At 43.3% G+C, this 19,370-nt stretch overlaps 1 pseudogene; it reads left to right on the forward strand.

Moving 5' to 3' along the window:
- Positions 1-10,271: 10,271 nt before the first annotated feature.
- Positions 10,272-19,370, forward strand: part of LOC103644945 (leucine aminopeptidase 2, chloroplastic-like) — a 30,396-nt pseudogene continuing 21,297 nt past the window's right edge.

A 19,370-nucleotide genomic window follows, 5' to 3' on the forward strand; every position in this document is an offset into this window, starting at 1 on the left:
TTGTAGTGCACAAGAGCTAAAAATTGAGTGAGCGGGAGCAGTTGGCCAGAGAGCGTGTCAAATGCGTTTGCGGTATGGCCGTATTTATACGCCGAGTGCGTTGAAAATTGAAAGACCCCGCTTGTCAGTGAATATTGCTATTCTAGCAAAGGGAAGGTGTTTTTTCGGACCTTCGGCGTAAAGCCTTCGTCCAGGTCGCAATCTAAATTTATTATTTTGAACAAATTAATATTGCGAGGGGCTACTGTTGGGGACCTTCGGCATCCGAAGGTCCTCAAAAACAGGATTTAATAGTGTTTCTGGAGTATAATGTGTGAACAGGTATCTTCGGACTCAAGTCAGGTATTACAGTGGACCAGAATAATACGAAGGTTGGTGAACCACCGAAGGTGTAAGCAGGAAAGCTTCGGCGTGACGGCAGCAGATGAAACCGACTTAAAGATGAAAAGGCTATTTAGACCTCCACAGATTACTATAGAATTATTATCGAGTGTAAAGGGCATTAATGTAATTTTGCACGGGCTGTGTCCCGTGCCTATAAATAGGTGAACAGTAGCCCCGTACTGTTCACGCTGACTTGGCATTCGCTTTTTGCGTCACGCTTGTATTATCATCTCCTTCCAATTGAAGGTACACTTGTAATTCAATGATATTTCTGTTTATGTTTAATGATAATACATAACTGTTCATGATGCCATTTATATTCCTTACATTTCATCCTTCGTCGTTATGAAATGAATTTATGAAGGTATACTCTTCATAACCTTCGTCCGAAAGGCATTATACCCCAAAGGAGATAATGTTTCGAAGGACGAAGGACTTTAACGATTAACATTCTCTATGTTGCCTTGTTCTTAACTCATAGCATTTGAGAACAAGTCCCCAACACCGCCGCTCCCCTATGGCCGCCGCCACTCCCTTGCCTCCCTGCACATTGGCCGCCGCCCCCTGGTCTCCTTCCCAGCCGCCACCTCCTCTCTCCCCACCTTTCTCTCTCCTCCCCCTTGCTTCTCTCCCCAAGCAGTGGCGCCGCCTAGCCAAGCATGCGTCCAAGAACCGGCCGGACCCTGCGCCCCGACGCCCCTGCACGCCAGTGAAGTCGCGCCGTGCAGCGACCGCGACCCGACCGCACGCCGCCCAAGGCCCCGACAGCGCCCTGCGCACCGCGCTGTGACCCCACGCCCTGCTCATCCGTCCGAGCAGCCACCCAACGCGCCGAACCTGGCCCAGCCCCGACGCCGATCAGGACCGCACCATGCGCGCAAGGACCGACCGCGCCCCTGTCCAAGACCCGACCGAAGTCGACCGACCGAGCAGCCGAACCGACTCGCGCAGAGCCGCCCCGCACGTGTCCGTTTCTTCCCTCGCGTGTAATGGTGCTTCATTGCGTCCGCTTTCCTCCCCCATTACCTCTCCCCATTGATGGACGCCATCGATGGCAGCCTTGAAGCCATGGCCGGCCACCTCCCCGAGTGTCTCTTACTCTCCCCCTTCTCCTCTATAAAATCCGACGCCGAGCCCTCTCCCTCTCCCTGCCCGAGATCTCTCTCTCTCTCTCCCTCGTTCTCTCCCTCGCCGCCGGAGCTTACTGTCGTCGCTGTTGTAGAACGAAGCCAGAGCAGCGCCCTGCTCATCGCCGGAGCTCCTGCTCACCGTCCGCGTAGCACGACGATCGCGCTCGTTCCTTGCCCGCCAAGACCGCCGAACCCTCCCTTGTCGAGTTCATCCCTGCACATAAGCGAGAACACAAGGTTGAAGACAACCCTTTAATTTATTTTCTAAATCATGTTTTGAATTAATTTATGGATCTTGTGAATTATTGTTGTAATATTGATGCGATTTGACGATTCACGTGTATGATTTTAGAGATTTCGATGTATACGTGTAACCAAAATCGAACGCCGCGACAATACTTTGAATATGTGTATGATTTTATAATTTTAAAAATGAATATCGTCACTATTCACTACCTCGGTTATTTTCATACTAGAAATGTTTATTTCGCTTTAATGTGTGGAACGATATTGGTTAGTATCGATATAAGTATAATTTTAGTGATATAAGAAATTAAAATAGGAATTAAGCCACGTATTTCCGGTCGAATGAAATTATATAGATTTTACTATTCATAATAAATGTATTCATAAATATAGCACTTAATTACTTAGAATAGTAAAATGCTTATTTATGTCATAATAACCATGAATAGGTTATTAAAAGTCCCATTTAGTAATTTACAATTAATTCTTAGTATATTAATGTTAGAAGAATTAAAAAACAATTTTTAGTTATACATATAAATTCTATTTAGAAAAGAAAGGAGGAAACCGAAAGGATAGAATTTTATAATAATGTTAAAATAACCTAATTAGACGCTCATACCTTTTTAATAAAGAAATTGATAGTTATATTGGTAAATATAGGTTTCTTACTAAATAATTAGATAATTTGTTTCTAACTTTAAAATGACCTTTTAAGTAGATATCATGTTTTTGATTTAATAAGGTTCGTTATAGATGTTTAAGTATAGCCGTATTAAATAGAAACTTAAAAGAATATGTGGACCATATGTTTCTTAATAAAAATAGAAGATTAATATATGTCCAATTAATAGATTATTTATATTTTCTTAATTAAAAGTTAACAAGGGTCATTGCTTTTATAAACTAAAATGATAGTTTATACATAATTCCTTTCTAATGAATTAGATCATTTGTTCCTACAATAGAATTACAGATAATTAATAGATTAATTATCCTTTATCATAATTTATTAATCAAACTTATAGTCAATTTGTTCTTAACTAGATTTATGGCATGATTAATGATTTCATAGAATTTAGTTCACAATATATTCGAATCACTTAGTTATTATATACGAATCATTTAGTTTTTCCTAAAGGAATAAAATAAAGTAATAAGAGTTTAATATCTTTTATAACTTAAAATGTTACTTTATATATCGACTTCGAATATAATAATATAGGCGATGTGTTTTCTAATGAAAATAAAAGATAGTTATTTGTTTATTATCTTTTTACATGAAAATTCGCTTAAAGGCCTATAACCTAGCTTTTCATAAAATAGGTGTTTAATAATAATGATCTTTTCATGTAAAACCTATTTAGACTTATATCTTAGTTTATCATAAGTGAATGTTTAACAACAAATTATAATACGTTTCATAATGCTTATAAAATTAATAACATGTTTAGTAGCCCATTAATCTTAGATATATAACTTATATCTTTTCTAAAAGGTTAAAAAGGTTTAATATTGTTATAACGTATTTTATCGTCTTAAAACCCTTAATCTTAGACATATCACATATGACGTTTTATAAAAGATTAAATTGGTGAACCTCATATTTGTATATTTTAATTAAGATACTTATAAGCTCATGTCTTGTTTTATAAAGTATAGATCACACATTTTTTATAAGAATACCTTTTTATTATAACCCGTGCGTGTAACGTTTTTGAAAAGCGAACGCTCTTTTGTTAGGCTTTCTTTTAGCTTTACGTATGGTCAATGATGTATGTTATTGAGTGGTGTTTGTTCTTGTTGTTTGTTTGTGTGATATTCAGTGGTTGATCTAGTAGTTAAGAATCAAGATCTATTCCTATCCGTGGAAGAACCTCATGTTTTCAATAAGCAAGGCAAGTGGACTTCTCCCTCTGCATACTCTGTTTGATCCCAAAAAATACATTTAATAAAGTTTATTCTTCGATATATATATATGCATAATTTCATGGGATACCTATTCGGATACACCTAACCGTTCCAACCTTATTCCTTGATCAAACCTGGGTATTGTACTTTACTTTAGTAGCTATGCTATTGCTACAACTTTAACCTTATGTAGTCACTCCTGTATGATACTAATGTTCCAAATGGTAAGTTTACATTATTGTTGTTAACCCGATGGTTAAACAAGATTATTGCATATTAATTGGAACATGGAGTGACCACCCGGGAAAACAGTGCTACCATGAGAACTATCATGGCTCTAGTCTTCGCTAAATAACTAGGGAAGTCTTATGTTGGGTGCTAGTCATGGTCGACCGGAACGGGGGCATCTGGCAAGCGCTTATAGTTCCGGCTCAGGCAGATTGGATACGGGCATAGTTCCCAAAGCTTTACCCTGCAGTCTGGACTATAAGTTGGTTACTTTAGGTGTGCTTTATGCAGTTTGACCATTTCCAGCATTTGCGTAATGAGGACTCTAGGGAAAAGCCTCATAGTGAGACCCTAGCCATTCACCTCGGAAGTGAATACGGGTCTAGCTAACCCGGGCTAGAAGGGAATCGCGACTCATGGGTAAAGATGCGCCACCTCTGCAGAGTGTAAAACTGATATATCAGTCGTGCTCACAGTTATGAGCAGTCTCGACTCCTCACATGATAATTGAACTTGAAAATGGAAATAAATCGAGATCCGATGATCTGCCAATGGTTTGCTTAAGTGGTTTGACTTAAATGTTTTTGATATACTCTTATACCTTTGTTTAATGGGAATACTTGTGATTCACACTTATTAGTAAGACAGGTGTTGTTAATAAAATGTTGACCAACTAAATTGCTTACTGCTCAACCTTAGCCTCACCTTGTTAAAGTTGCATTAATTCCCCCCCCCACGTGCTGAGCCCCGACCATAAGTGAGCTCACCCTTGCATAAATTTTGATCAAAAGTTTGCAGATGAAGTTATGTTGCTGAGCTCCATGGATGCTAGTCTAGTGCTACCCCCCGTCATCTTCCTGTGGATGGATGTCCATGTTTCGAAGTGTAATATGTCTGTTCGAAGTGTAATATGTTAATACAATTGTTATTTACGCTTTTATGCATTGTTCTTTTGATATATTACAGTTGTGACGTCATCATATGTGTGGAAATATATCCTGGCACACATATGTTATGCACCTGGCTCTACCCTTTAGAAACAGGTGTGACAATAGGTCTTGCTCTATTCCACAGTATTCGACGTCATCGATTATCCGCTGCATTTTAATTATGAACTTGTTCCCTATTATTTAAAACTCCGATTTATGTAATAACTCTAGTACCTTAATTTGTGGTTTCATGTTTTATTGTATTCTCTTTGTGCCTCACCTTCGAGTGAGCTAGTGGTATTCGATCCTTGGTATGTGGCTTTATCGGACTAGATCCAAGGGACTGACGGGTTATTCTGATTTAAGTGTGTTGCTGCCTCCAATGCGTGACTTGGGCACTTAAGCCGGAATAATTCGGGTGGTTCTACCACACCCACCATGTCCTTGTAGGTCCACTGAGCTGTTGTGTGGAGAAGCGAGTCTTTACAGCATCGGGGCAAGCTTCTGTGAGAAGGGGAAACTTGGATTCTACTACCCTGAGCCACACGTCGGTGTCCAGTGGATCTTCCGCCTTGTTGAATAGCGGCGGTTGAGTGCTCAAGAACTCCTGGTAGGTAGCTGCATCCGGTGGGTGTTGTTGTTGCCCTCCACCAAACTGCTGGGGGTGGGACTTACGTTGGACAGCTATCGCAGGATTTCGTTCTGTTGAGCCATTAATTCCTACATCGTTTGAGCTAGGGGCGGTGGTGGAGGAACCTGCTCGTTTTTCCCACGGCAGGGTCTAGCTGGCATCTAAAAAATAGGAATTTTGCCGCTATTACTTAAGCCCAAAGATTTCAAGTAGTGACTTCATATCATGAAGAGATAGCGACACAAAATTATATCGAACCAAAATAAGATAACCATTCATTCATCTTTCATTGCTCGTATAGGTTTTTCTGGGTTACAACATATTAGGGGATCCACCCTACAACATAGTTCAAGAGTTGGTGCCAAAAGCTAAGCTTACGTGGTCTTCCCATCCTCCTAACATGTTTAATTTTTACCCATCTAACCCTAAGTAGCAGAGGCAGCACTGGCCGCAGGTGAAGAGGGGCACTCCGGAGTAAGCCGTGTCCAAACTGGAAGCTGGCTCAATCTCCTCGGGATCCTCCTCCTCCTCCTCGTTGTTTCGGTCTGCCTCCATTGCTTGGTTCATGTCCTGGTGGTGCATTTCTAGATGAGCGTTGGCCAAGCTCCTCTTGCACATCATGGAGTTGATTTTCTAGGACTTCAATGGTGTTGTCCCGGATTTCCACCTGCTGCTCCAACTCTTGGGTGCGGTTGCTCATTTGCTCAATCTGGAGATCCTTCTCCACCAATTCTGAGGACAGATCGACCATGAAGACCTCCCTATCATCAAGGGTAGTCTTTGCAGTCTAAGCGAGCCCAGTGAGGTGTGTCATAGGGTCGCTTTGCAGGGCCTGCAGGCGGTACAATGCACTCATGCATTGGACAGTGATCCACCCAACTTGTACGGGATGCATGGCCCACACATCCTTGGCATGGCGCTCTCGGTCGCACCACATCGGATCATCCTTCTTCTCAGCGAGGAAGAGTCCGGGTGGGTGCATCATCATGTCCAGTGGGTGGTATCCGCAAAAGGTCATCAAGGCTTTCAGTGTTGTGGCCTCAGTGGTGTCATCCACCCTGAATCCGATAGTTTCGGAATCAAGCGAATGCCACCTAGGCTGCAGAGGGTGAGGCTCCACGGTTAGCCAAACCATACAACATGGCACTCGTTGCTCCTCGTACAGCTGCACCGTGTACAGAGGAGGTGTGGGGTATCCAGCTGTGCAGAGTACCTCCCACAAGATAGAGGGAAAGCCCTCTCGGGAAAGGTAGTCGAAGTTGAAGCGGGTGTCTCCACCATCGGCTGGGGAGGTGAAGTCATCTGTGTAAGAGGGGTAAGTGTGAGTGCTAATGGTAGCGATAAGGAGAAAAGTGTGCTTATGTTAAAAAGGGGATGGTTAATTGGATTAATCTATTTTAACTTACTTCCCTGTTACTCGTTATTAACTAAAGTTTTAGGGGTCATGAGGTAATATAATTTTAATATATTCCCTTCGACCTTTTAATTAACACATTTCCTTTCTATTCTCAATTTACTACTATGCATGCATGCTTGTATGAGCGTCCTCTCATCAAATATAGGGGTGCTCCTAGGGCACCCATTCTATTATAGTGTCGGCCTATAAGGCCTACTTATATATATAGCCACCTATCTACCCACTATTCTTAAGGCCTTTCGTCCTATGTCTAGCGTTCTAGTCGTGACAATCCAACACTAGTTTCTAAGCAAGTTATATTTTTTTGAAAGATTGGTGTCCATGAATTATTGACTTCTCTGTAATGGTATTCGCTCCGATACCATCTGTGGCAGAACTGCCTAGATTATTCCAGCTTAAGTGCTTGAGTCATGCCTTGAAGGCAGCAACACACTTAAATCAGAATAACCTGTCAGTTTCTCAGATCTAGTCCGATAAAGCCACTTACCAAGGATCGAGTACCATTAGCTCACACAATGGTGAGACTCATTGAGAATGCAATAAACATGAAACCACAAGTTAAAGTACTTAATTTAATACATAAAACAGAGTTTGATAAAAGATAATAGTGTTCTTAAGGTTGCAGCGGATGATAAATAACGTCGATAGCGAGGAATGGGGCAAGGCCTAGCCTACTACTCCTCCTGGTCATCTCTTGCCGAGGCGGCATCCCACTCGACCTTTGGATGGCAGGGTGGCAGGCCAAGTCACACCATCAACAATGTCTTGCAGTGAACCTATAAAAAATGATGCCACAAGCAAGGCTAAGTATACTAATACTCAGCTAGACTTACCCGGTGTGAGGAGTCTACAACTCTACCTCTAGACCATGAAGTTGTTTGGCTGAGGGGGGTTGATTTGCCAAAAGCACTAGGTGAGTCTAAAACAAGTTTTAGCTTTTCAAGTTCTATCATACTTTTTTCACAATAGGTTTGCTCCTTTCTAAGCATACATGGTAACAATCATTTAGTGCAATCAACATATTATCTCAAGAAACCTCATTTCACTTCTTACTCGATGTAGTACAAGGGGTCAAGCAGTATCATTATCTGCGAGAAGCAGACGATTCGAATCGAGTTTTTAACCTTGCAAGGAAAACCTAAACACACGACATGTAGGGGCACTCCGTCCCCACACACATCATTCGTCCCCATCGATTCCCCAGCAACAGATCAGGGCTCACGGCCTTGGCATACAATGCTCCATTGACCCCCGCTGCCGCCGTGCAATGGTCGCACTTGTACCCACCATAGCTAGCATGGGAGACTCCATCTCAGGTCCAATGAGGGGAAAGTCTGCAGGCGGGTTGAATCAGGTACTAGGCTTATCAGTTACCATATTTCTCGACATGTGTCTAGTACGTTCAAATGCTTGACTCAGGTATCCGCACATTAATGCTTAAGTCCATTCCTGTCTCATAGACAAGGCATCCACCCAGGATCCATGCCCATAGACCATTATAAATCTCGTTATCAAGATGAGTACAATCAATTCCAGAACTCGCGTGAGTGCTCGAAAAATCACCCGACTTCTACCGAGATCCTCAATTAGCATAGTAGCTACTCGACCTAGCATACTAGTATTCATCTCAAAGGAATCATGAATTCATGCAAGTAGGGTTTCAAGCAATTACTACACTTAAGTGCATGATACAAGCCTACAAACATTAAGTGTAGTAATATAGCATATATAACGGTTATGCATAAAACCGGGGTTTGCCTTCAAATGCGGGCATGGAGGAAGGTTCTTCGGTGACGAGCTCGGGAGCTGGTTCCCGGGCTTCTTGCTATGCCTCCTGTTCTTGGATCAATTCGTACTCTTCGTCTGCGAGATTACAATTTAATGAATGCAAATGCATGAGAATGTATGCAACATATATGTCCCATGTGCATGCTAGGAATTAAAAGCTTCTTTCGTCCTTTGCTTTAAACAGTTTTTATGAGGGTACGTTGAACTACGTTCCTATTTTAGAAGTTTCCAAAAATCCTACAAAAATTCTAGTGGCTTCTTACTCACTTAATTAAGCTTTCCTAAAAGTTTGGGAGGTAGAGCAGAAGGGGGCTATCTTGTACAAAAATTACAAGGTTTAGGGCAAAAAGGGCACTTTGAACTACAACCCATGTGTAGAAGTGACTTCTGCTCTAAAGCTTATTTTTGCTGATGTTTATGGGTAATATTATGCTTCCGTGCCAAATTTCATACAAAGAAACCTAATGGTTATTTAATGGTGATTTTCTAAATTTTGGGGGCTTAGTGGGTGCTTATACTAACACTCCTTTTGAAAAATGTGAAACAACAAATTTCCCAATTTTTCTAGTTTCTTCTTTGTGCAAGAGCAATCGTTCCCAAAGTTGGTCATTTTTACTCATAGGGGATGGGTTGTATGATTTCTTAAAGTTTTATAAACTTTCTCATGGGGCAGGGGTGGGCATGCTCTACTGTGCAACTACCTTGTTTTTATATTTTTCTCACATAGCACATAGCTTAGGTGTTTAGGAAAAAATAAGGTATTTGCAAAAACCTAACTTTATTTGTTTAACCCACTTACCTTGGTGTTCTGAGGTGGTTAACATTTTTGTAGAGGCATAGCAATGGACAAGTGACTACCAAAATTTTCTTAACATTTGTACATAGGTCCTATTGTTTTTAACCATTATCTTACTCAAATACTCAATATATAAATTAAATAATAAACTCCAGAACAGTACTGGACTATGGTTCCACATATTTTTTTCATGAACTTTATCACTTAGGCATGCCAGGAAAAATAGTGTGGCTCTCTAGCTCCTAATTTTAGTTTCCTTTTCCTTTTTCTATGTTTTGGGCAAAAATAGGTTTTGGTGAATACACTACAAGAAACTGATAAATGTTCGTGGGTTTTATTAAGAACGTGGGTACCGACGTTCTTACATTAGTTAAGTTCATGGGTTTTTTTAAGAACGTGGGTACCCACGTTCTTAAATTAAGTCCGTGGGCCCTAACCAAAACCGTTGAACTTAACCTGTTAGGAACGTGGGTACCCACGTTCTTAGATTAAGTTCGTGGGCCAACTCGACACCGTCGAACTTACCCCAAAATACCAAATCCCTATCCCGCGCTGCGGGTCTCTCTCTCACCAGCTCTCAGCCCACCCACCGCCAGCCCGATAAGCATGCCGCCGCCAGATCAATGCGCCACCGCCAGCCCGCCCACCGCGCCGCCACCAGCCCGCCCACCACGCTCTCCTCTATCGACATCATCACCTCGACTCTCGTTGTATAGCGGGAGGGCTCTCCGGGTTTCATTCCCTTCCCTTCTTTAAGCATCATCTGTATCTCTTTAAGCTAGATCACCACCCGCTCGGTCACCGCACCCGGATGGGGCAAACCGCCGCCGCTGCGACCGCGGCCGCCGAACCCGCTCTCTGACTCACCAAGCCCAACGCCGTCGAGCCGCCTCAGGTCTGTCATTTGTGTAACCTCGTGTGCGTTCCTGTCTCTGGATGAGGCTTCCATCCAGCACTGCTTCAAATTGTTCATGGATTCGCCTGCTTTGTCCGTGTGCCTACAACCCATCTCCAACAAAACCTGCTGATACTCTCGTGTGTTGACTTGATCATGGCTTACGTTCGCTGCGCTAAAACAAGCGCTAGATCGAGATTAGAATTAGCGTTTTCCCTTCTCCAAAACCGCACGTCTTCATCTAAGATTTATCGGTTTGATCCGTGAGAAGTTAGTCGCTTCTATCCTCCTGAAGTGACAGAGCTTCAACCTGTGCTCTCCTGTCGTTCTTCCAGGTCACCTTTTCTGTGAAAGACATCGAATTCTCCGAGTGGAAGGGCGATATTCTCGTTGTCGCCATCACGAAGAAGGATCTGTCCAAAGATGCGGACTCCAAATTTGAGAATGTCGTCTTGAAGAAGCTGGACGGCTAGCTCGGCGGCCTCCTGTCGGAGGCTACGGCGGAGGAAGATTTCACTGGGAAGACGGGGCAGTCGGTGGTCCTCCGCCTCGCGGGGCAGGGCTTCAAGAGGGTGGGCTTGATCGGTCTTGGTCAGAGCGCCCCGTCCACCGTCGCCGCTAGCCGAGGCCTCGGCGAGTTTGTCGCGTCTGTTGCCAAGGCCGCTCAAGCTAGCAGCGCTACAATCATTCTTGCCTCCCCATTGGGATCTAGGAAGAGTTCAAGCTAGCAGCGCTGCAGAGCAGCAGTTGCTTCTGGTACTTGATTCTCCTGCACACGCTCCTTTTTCTTCTCTGATGTCATGGTTATGGAGTGCAGTGGATGGATGCTAAAATTTCTGTCGGTCTGAATCACAGGAACCATGCTGGGGTTGTATGAGGACAGCAGATACAAGTCTGAATCGAAAAAGGTGCACCTGAAACAGGTTGATATTATTGGACTGGGTTCTGGTGCGGAGGTGGATTAGAAACTTAAGTATGCTAATGATCTTTTGTCGGGTGTGATATTCGGAAGAGAGCTTGTGAACTCTCCTGCAAATGTCCTTACCCCTGGTCAGTAGATCTTTCACCAAACTTTTATTGTTCTTCATAGATTTGTTGCCAGTATACTTATCGTAGTCATCCTTTGTTCTTTCAGCTGTGCTTGCGGAGGAGGCGTCAAAGATCGCTTCTACTTCCAGTGATGTGTTCACTGCCACAGTACTGGATGTAGAGAAATGCAAAGAACTAAAGATGGGTTCCTACTTGGGAGTTGCTGCAGCTTCTACTAACCCTCCTCACTTCATCCATTTGTGCTACAAACCCACTGATGGGAACATCAAGAGAAAGCTGGCTATTGTTGGGAAGGGTTTAACTTTTGACAGGTTTGTAGTACTTGCCACATATTTAGTGGGTTTATGAAAAGTTAGAAGTAGACAAGTAGATGGAACCGTTTGTTATTTTTCTTATGCTTCAATTGCCAATGAATCCAGTGGTGGCTACAACATTAAGACCGGGCCAGGCTGCAACATCGAGCTGATGAAATTTGACATGGGAGGCTCTGCAGCTATATTTGGTGCAGCTAAAGATTTGGGACAAATCAAGCCTCCTAGAGTAGAGGTACTTCATTTTTCACAGCCGCCTAGCTGTATAGATGTAGAGGTTTTACCCAAATTAGTTTATCTGTTAATTCTATGTTTTTCCCTTCTCACAGGTTCACTTTATAGTCGCTGCCTGTGAAAATATGATCAGTGGCACAGGCATGAGACCTGGTGACATTGTAACTGCTTCCAATGGGAAGACAATTGAGGTATGTTTTTTTCCAACTTGTTATAAATGACCAGAACGTGCATGATTCATGAATCTTTGTTATAAGGGATCTGCTCGTTCAGAATGTAGTCTTCAAAGGTAATGGACATGATCCTATACGAAAATTGGAGTAACAGCGGCTCAAATTTGGACTGTTAGGTGGCTGAATTCTGAATTTTCAGATTTGGAATAGCGTCTAAGTCTGAATTTCAGTGATTGTGACTAACTTTGGGGCTTCCTAGTGCATAATCCATAAGGTTTTGAACTATGGTTTCTATAAAGGAATTGAAGACCATAAGTTGGGGTACAAATGTCTTTAAGGGTGATGGATATGATCCTACACAAAAAGTGTAGAAAAAGTTGACTGAAAATGGATTGTTGAGTTGTTGGTGACTGAAATCAGTTCAGTTAACAAAAACTGAAATTCAGTAAATGGTGCCAAGTTTGGAGATCATTTGTGATCAATCCAAGTGGTTTTAGACTAAAGTTTCCATAGCAACGTTGGAGCCCATAGTACAGAGAACAAGTTTCATAAAGAGGGTTGGACTTGGTTCCACATAAACCTTGGAGTAAAATGCTCCCAAACTTGCCCTGTCAGATTAGGTGTATGGTGTCTGTTTCAGAAACTACCCTTGGATTCAGTGTTTTGTGAGCAGTTTTGGAGTACCATAACATTGAACTCATGCACTTTTGGCCTTGGAATACTATAGCAACCTTGGAGATCTATAGTTGGAGAACATTTTCTCTTGAGAAGGTGGGGTTTGGTAGTGTACAAAAATAGGAATAAATATGCCCTAAATGCTCTCTGTCAGGTTAGTTTGGTGCGGAACCATGTTCAGTTTATTGAGGCAGTGAATTTAGGTTAACCTTGGAGTAGGGTAACTCTTGATCTGTGAGCTTTTGGCTTGGGGTTGCTGTGTCAAGATTGTAGAGTTAAGTTTTGTGAGCATATTTGGTTAGCATTGGTCGACCTATTGCTGTTGAAAATGGAGAAATAAAGGGGTCGACAAAACGGGTTTAGGTGTCCAGTAGGATGCTGGACGCCCGGACTCAATAAAAATTCAGTGTTGGTTTCCAACTCTGAACATGATTTTTTGTATCTCTGTTGTACTCCACTGGTTTGTCAAGATTGAGTTATGGATAAGTATTGCACGGAGTAGCCTGGGAGTTTCTAGTGCCTGATAGGGGACTCAATAAAATGATTCATGCTGCTTGCTACTGGTCGCTTGCTGTACTATGTAGACATTTCTCCAATAGCTTTAGTTACATCGGTCTATCATGCTTTCCTATATCTTTGTGTACATGTGATTTAATGCCAGTTGTGTATTTATGAGAATTTTGGTTTATTTTGTAGGATTCTGGCTCTCATCAAGTGACTCCTCCCCCTCACGATGACTTTGCGGACAAATGTCTCAATTCTAGTGGTGGAGCTACGAACAACAATCCGATGTCCTGATCGAGAGCGATGGAGCTAATGTTTGAACTTGTGAACTAAAATGTGAACTATGGATGTGTCTTGTCTGAATTTGTGAACTTATGTATTTGGACTTATGTGAATTTGTGAACTTATATATTTGGACTTGTGTGAATTTGTGATATGAACATATATCAATGTGTTTGAAATCTGTATTGTATGTGATATTCTGTGTTGCATGTGATATTATGTGTGTCTAATTTTTCATTTCTGCATTTTTTATTTTTTCTGGAAAAGGGTTAAGAACGTGGGTACCCACGTTCTTAACATTAAGAATGTGGGTACCGTCGAACTTAATGTGCAGCCCTCGCAGACCCACGCAGGACACATAAGTTTGACGGCCACGTGGCCCCGTCGAACTTAACCGTAAGAACGTGGGTGTCGTCGAACTTATGGGAAAAAATTCGACGGCCCCCGTCGAACTTAAAAACGCACGTTCTTAATGTTAATTACGTCGGTACCCACGTTCTTAATGTTAAGTTCGACGGTACCCACGTTCTTAATGTTAAGTTCGTCGGGGCCGTCGAATTTACTTCTCTAAGTTCGTCCAAAAATCGCCATCGGCTATATTCATCGGTAAACCCACGTTCTTACGGTAAGTTCAACGGCTTATTACATTAAGTTCGACGGTTTGTCACCCATATTCTTTAATCAGTTTCCTGTAGTGATAAATCATGGTTCACTTTGTGGACTGTGGTGTTTAGCATTTTAAATAGTGTTACTACTTGATAAGTATCTCCACAAATTTTCTTGACTCCTGCATAAGAGCTTTTCTATTTTTGTCTCCTTTTCCTTGGATTAGGCAGTTTGCTTATTTAAATCAAAACCTTAAAACAAGTTACTGTACAAAGGTGATTTTATATTTTTGGTTTAAAGCTTTTAGTACACAAAGTTTAACAAAATTGGTTTCTTGAATTTTCGGTAAGTATTCATTAAGTTAAAAAATTTTGAAGCTTGTTGCAGGATTAAAAGGTATTTCCAATTAAAAAGGAAAGAAGCGTTGTTTGCGCTCGACCCCCTCGCTTTTTCCACTGTTCTCTCTTCCAGTTATGCCCTCGGGCTCCTATTCATCTGGGTCGCTGACAGTGCAAAAAGGCCCTCAGGTTTCTAAGGTTCTCAACCCGCACTCCCTCCTCCCCTCGCTGGAACAGTGCTTAGAGTACGACGAGAAATTGTGGCTCACCTAGCGTGGTAGCATGTCGCGTCGTGGAGCTTCGGGTTGGTCAGGTGAACTCGATGGCGGCGATGATCGGCCGGCGGTGAGCGAAGCAAGCCGGTCCACGGGTGTAGGCGGGAGTAGGTCGTCGGTGAGCTTCAATCTGGGGGCCTGGTGCAGTAGAGCTTCACGGCAATGCTCGGGGAGCTTGGCAGGGCCTTGGTGAAGCTTTTCCCGAGCTCAGATTGGGCGGTGGAGGCTCGGAATGGCCGGTCCTCGTGCTCCGGTGGCAGGCAGTGAGTGGCGGGAGGTGGCGAGGCCTCCCGGCGTGGCAGAGTTCAATTGAGCGAGGCTACAAGCTTTGGGAGGGTGCAGGGGAGCCTCTAGAGAGCTTGGTTGGGCGATGGGGTGGCTAGGGAGAGCTGGCCACGGCGACTGAGGCTCGGGCGGCTCTGGCGGGCGGCGTGGAGTTCACCGAAGTTGTGGGCTTGTCCGAGGGAGTGAGGCGGGTGACCATGCACTTGGGGAAAGGCTTTATAGGCACGCTCGGGCGCGGCTGACTGGCGCTCGGGGCGCGCGCGGAGAACGGCCAGTGCGAGACCGGTCACTTGAGCACGGCGTCGAACACGTGGCGTCGTTTCTTTTGCACGCTTCCCTCGTCCGTTTAGTCACTGTTCCATGCCAGATGTTATCCAAGCTTCTATCATGGCGTGCTCTCTCACCTTAAGCAAGCTCTTTGGTATGGGGGGCAACGATTTTGTACACTGAGCGAAGAGATATGGGGGCAGAGATAGAGGTATGTTCGTCTACTCCATCCCGAGAAAGGATCCATGTCAAATCATGTCAAACAGATTTGGTTCGTTTCCAAAGTTCACCAGGGTAGGGGTCTTTTGGCACCACTTTTGTCAATTGGGCCAAATGGTTTTGAGTTTCGAAACAGGGTGAACACATTTGATCTTTGTGAGAGGGCTGTTTTTCAAAAAACTGAAATCCTGGTTTTTTATTTGAGTTTCCACTTGAGCGACTTGTTTGAGGGTTTTGCAAAACCTTTTTGGGACAACTCTCTTACTATTTTTTGTAGGTTATTAAGTGTACTACAACTTCTATAATTAGCCCAAGTCATGACAATGTGATTTACCAACCCTTTTCAGTGATTTTTTTTCTTTTGTGCTCTAATGTCCTAAAGAGGGGAACTTTAGGGTTTCAGTACTTCACCCACTACCCTAAGCTTGATATGGTTAAGGTCTTATCTCTAGGGTGATAAAGACTTGATTAAGGCTTGGCTCCTCAAGTTTGGTGCCTTTAGCTCAAACTAAACCACATGTGATAACATGTCACAGATGTAGGTACTGAGGAGAAACCCTGAGTAACACATGTGGTGTTACACTAGCATGACTTAGTGAATAAGCAATTTGTGTATAATCGCACATACGAACACATACAGTGTGACTAAAAATCTATAGTTCATCCCGAGCAAAGATAACCGTAGAATTATTCATCTAGTATTTTTGTTATAAATATGTGGTCTACCTATCTTTTAATTTCCTAAAAAAAATACACGTAAGACAAGTATACAATACACGTAAGACAAGTATAACAAATATAATTCAAACTTAATCATATAAATATGGAAAAAGACAGTAATACTAATGAAAATTGCTTATCACCCATTCTCGAGACGCATAAATAAATAACCAATTTTAGTTAGATGCTAATTATTCAGTTTATAATTTGAAAATCAAATGTAGGTGCTATCTTCTAAGGTGTAGATTAGAAACTTTAGCTTCTTCTATCTCTGATTGTCTGACTCACAGGCACATGTATGTAGCACAGAGAAGAAGTAGAACAAGACGCCGGTTGACGAGGCTTGCGGGAGGGGATCAATGTAGCAACACAGCACAGGAATCGCTCTAGCGACCGTGACTTGGCGCAACCAGTCGGGATCGAGTGGTTGTGCTGAGCAGCAGGCGGAGATGGCGGGTCTTCGATGACACGGCGGCAGACGGCGTTTCGTCAGGGAATCGGAACAGGGGCATTCGGGAAAGCTTTTGCCGGATAGTATGTGGTAGTGCTGGGGGTCAAGGAACAGGGCTCCTGCGAGGTGGACGTGCCTGCAGCGAGCTACGAGCAACAAAGAGCTGGAACACAAGAGAAGAGCGAGCGTGGGAGAGGAGGAGAACACGCCCGGTGTCGCGCTTTATAGGCGAGGGAGAACGTGGCCTTGATGACCATTGAAACGCTACCATGAAACGTTCGCAGCTAATGAATGCTATAAATGGCAGCTTCAACACGGCGCAAGAAACGGCTGAGAATCCGAACGAGCGCAGCCTTGCGCACGCGGCGCTGGTGCGGTGGTAGAGCGGCACGTCAGCCCACGCAGGGAATCGGCGAGCGGCGATGCAGCGTGGCACACAAGCTAGCACGACATGCTGCAAGCGAGCGAGTGTGAGAACGACGGTGGAAAAGATAAAATGGTTGACACATTGGCCTCGTATGGCAGCCAACAAGAGAGAGGAGGGAACATTCGTTGACTAGGCCTAGATGACGTCCAGGATTTTTTTCTTTTCTTTGTTTTTATCCTTATTTCCCATAATAATATAAATAAATATATTTTTAAATATTTCTAAAAATTCACAATAATTATCCAAAAATATTTACCATTAAAGTTTTATTTTTGGACCAAGGTTTCCAGATTAATTAATTGGGTTTTCATATAAAAGAAATTTTATGAAAACAATCATCAATCAATTATGAGCAAACAAAAATCATTCTAAAGATAAATAAGATCACAGACTTGATTTAAAAATTTCTTTACTATATTGTTTACTATAGTTTAAATGCATTATTTTTAATAGATGGTTTTGAGGTGTTACAATCCCGCTCATCCTTAGTGATGTAGATGTCAGCCTTCCTGAACAGTTGTTCAGAGGTGGCGGGTGCCTTTTGGAGGATAGCTCGGACGAAAGCCGAGTCGTTGGATCCTCGATAGAAATCTTCAATCATGGCTGCCTCGGCAACCTTGGGGATGCAGTTCCTCATCATTTGAAATCTTCTGAGGAACGAGCGGAGAGTTTCGTCGTTTTGGCGTTTGATGGATTTGAGATCCCATTGCTGCACCGGCTTGTCGGAGAGGGATTGGAAGTTCGCGACAAACTGGCGGTTGAAATCTCCCCGATCGTCGATGTAATGTCAAGGCAGATGTCGAAACCATTGTAGCGTGTCCTGGCCCAAGACAATGGGCAGGTACACTGTCATGACGTCTTATGTAGCCCAGCGGCCCTAGCGGCAGTCGTCACTATACGACGGTTGATCTTTAGCGACCCTTATTAGGTACCAATTATTGGTTGCTAAAGGTTAGGGACCGACGGTCAGTCGCTAAATCCTTTTGTAGCAACGGTCGGTTGGTCGCTAAAAGTCTAGAAATTTAACAACTTATGGTTGGTCGCTATAAATATCGTCGGGGACTAGCGGTGGGTCGCTATAGAGCAATGATCACTATCAAATCTTATAGCCTGAACGTAACATATCTGTAGATGTTAGTGACTAAAAATTAATTAAAACAAGTAAACATGATTTTTAGCGACCATGATTGATTCTTTTAAGTGTTTGTTATGTATTTGCATTTGGAATAATTTTTTTATTGCGCATGATTGATTTTTGGTTATTGAATAACATTTCTTCTTAAATGAAAATCCTAGTAAATAAAAAAAAATTATTAGCCCAAAAAATAATATTTTATTTATAAATAATTTTGGTTTAATTACTATGAATTTTAGAGTTATTTAAAAATGTATTTCTTGGTTACTATGAATCTTAATGTATTTATAAATATCCGTAGGTCGTTGTAAGTGAACCGTCGTGTAGTGCGTGTAGACGACCAACCAGCCTCCCGAGTCTTTCTTGGGCTCGTATTTATCAACATTGGAGACTTTGAAGTTAGGAGGCCATTGGATGGCTCGAAGCCGAGGGGTGAGGGTGGAGACCCCGCACGTTTTCCTTTCCTCCTGTCGATGATCGTGTCGTTGGTTCCTAGGAGGGGAGCGAGTCTCATATCGCCTCGACCGTCCCAGCACCGGGCTCTTGGTAGAGGCTGTCGTCGACTCGATCTTGGTCGCACGGCTGCGTGCTAGTGCTCCATGATCCCGGTCGTATTCTTCTCGCTGTCTTATTTCATTTTCATGTCGGCGATCGCGCGAGGCGCTGATGTTGCTTCGCGCATCTCATTGGCTGTTGATGGCGTGACGCAGATCGTTCGACGGGTTGGCGAGAGGTAGAAGATGATTGGCCGCCTGAGTGTGCACTCACCGATAGTTCTCCATGTCTAGGGTTCACGGGAGGCCATTGGCTATCTGCGCTAGGACCCTTCCAACCTCACTTGGAGTGTTTAGCGCCCGAGCAAAGTCAGGGTATAGGTTCCGGGCGAGGAGCGGGTTCTCCCTCCGGAGCCTAGCGTCTTGTTCTGCTTGCTCCTGCTCACGCTCCTAAGCTTGGCGACGATCACGACGGCGGGAGTTGCATCGTTCTCAGTGCGTTCTTTCATCAGGGGTCTCCCCCATTTCTAAAACATCGTCCTGAGAGACTGGTTGAGCCTGGTCCCATT

Source organism: Zea mays, chromosome 1 (genome assembly GCF_902167145.1).
Source record: "Zea mays cultivar B73 chromosome 1, Zm-B73-REFERENCE-NAM-5.0, whole genome shotgun sequence".
In the NCBI taxonomy this organism is placed as follows: domain Eukaryota; kingdom Viridiplantae; phylum Streptophyta; class Magnoliopsida; order Poales; family Poaceae; genus Zea; species Zea mays.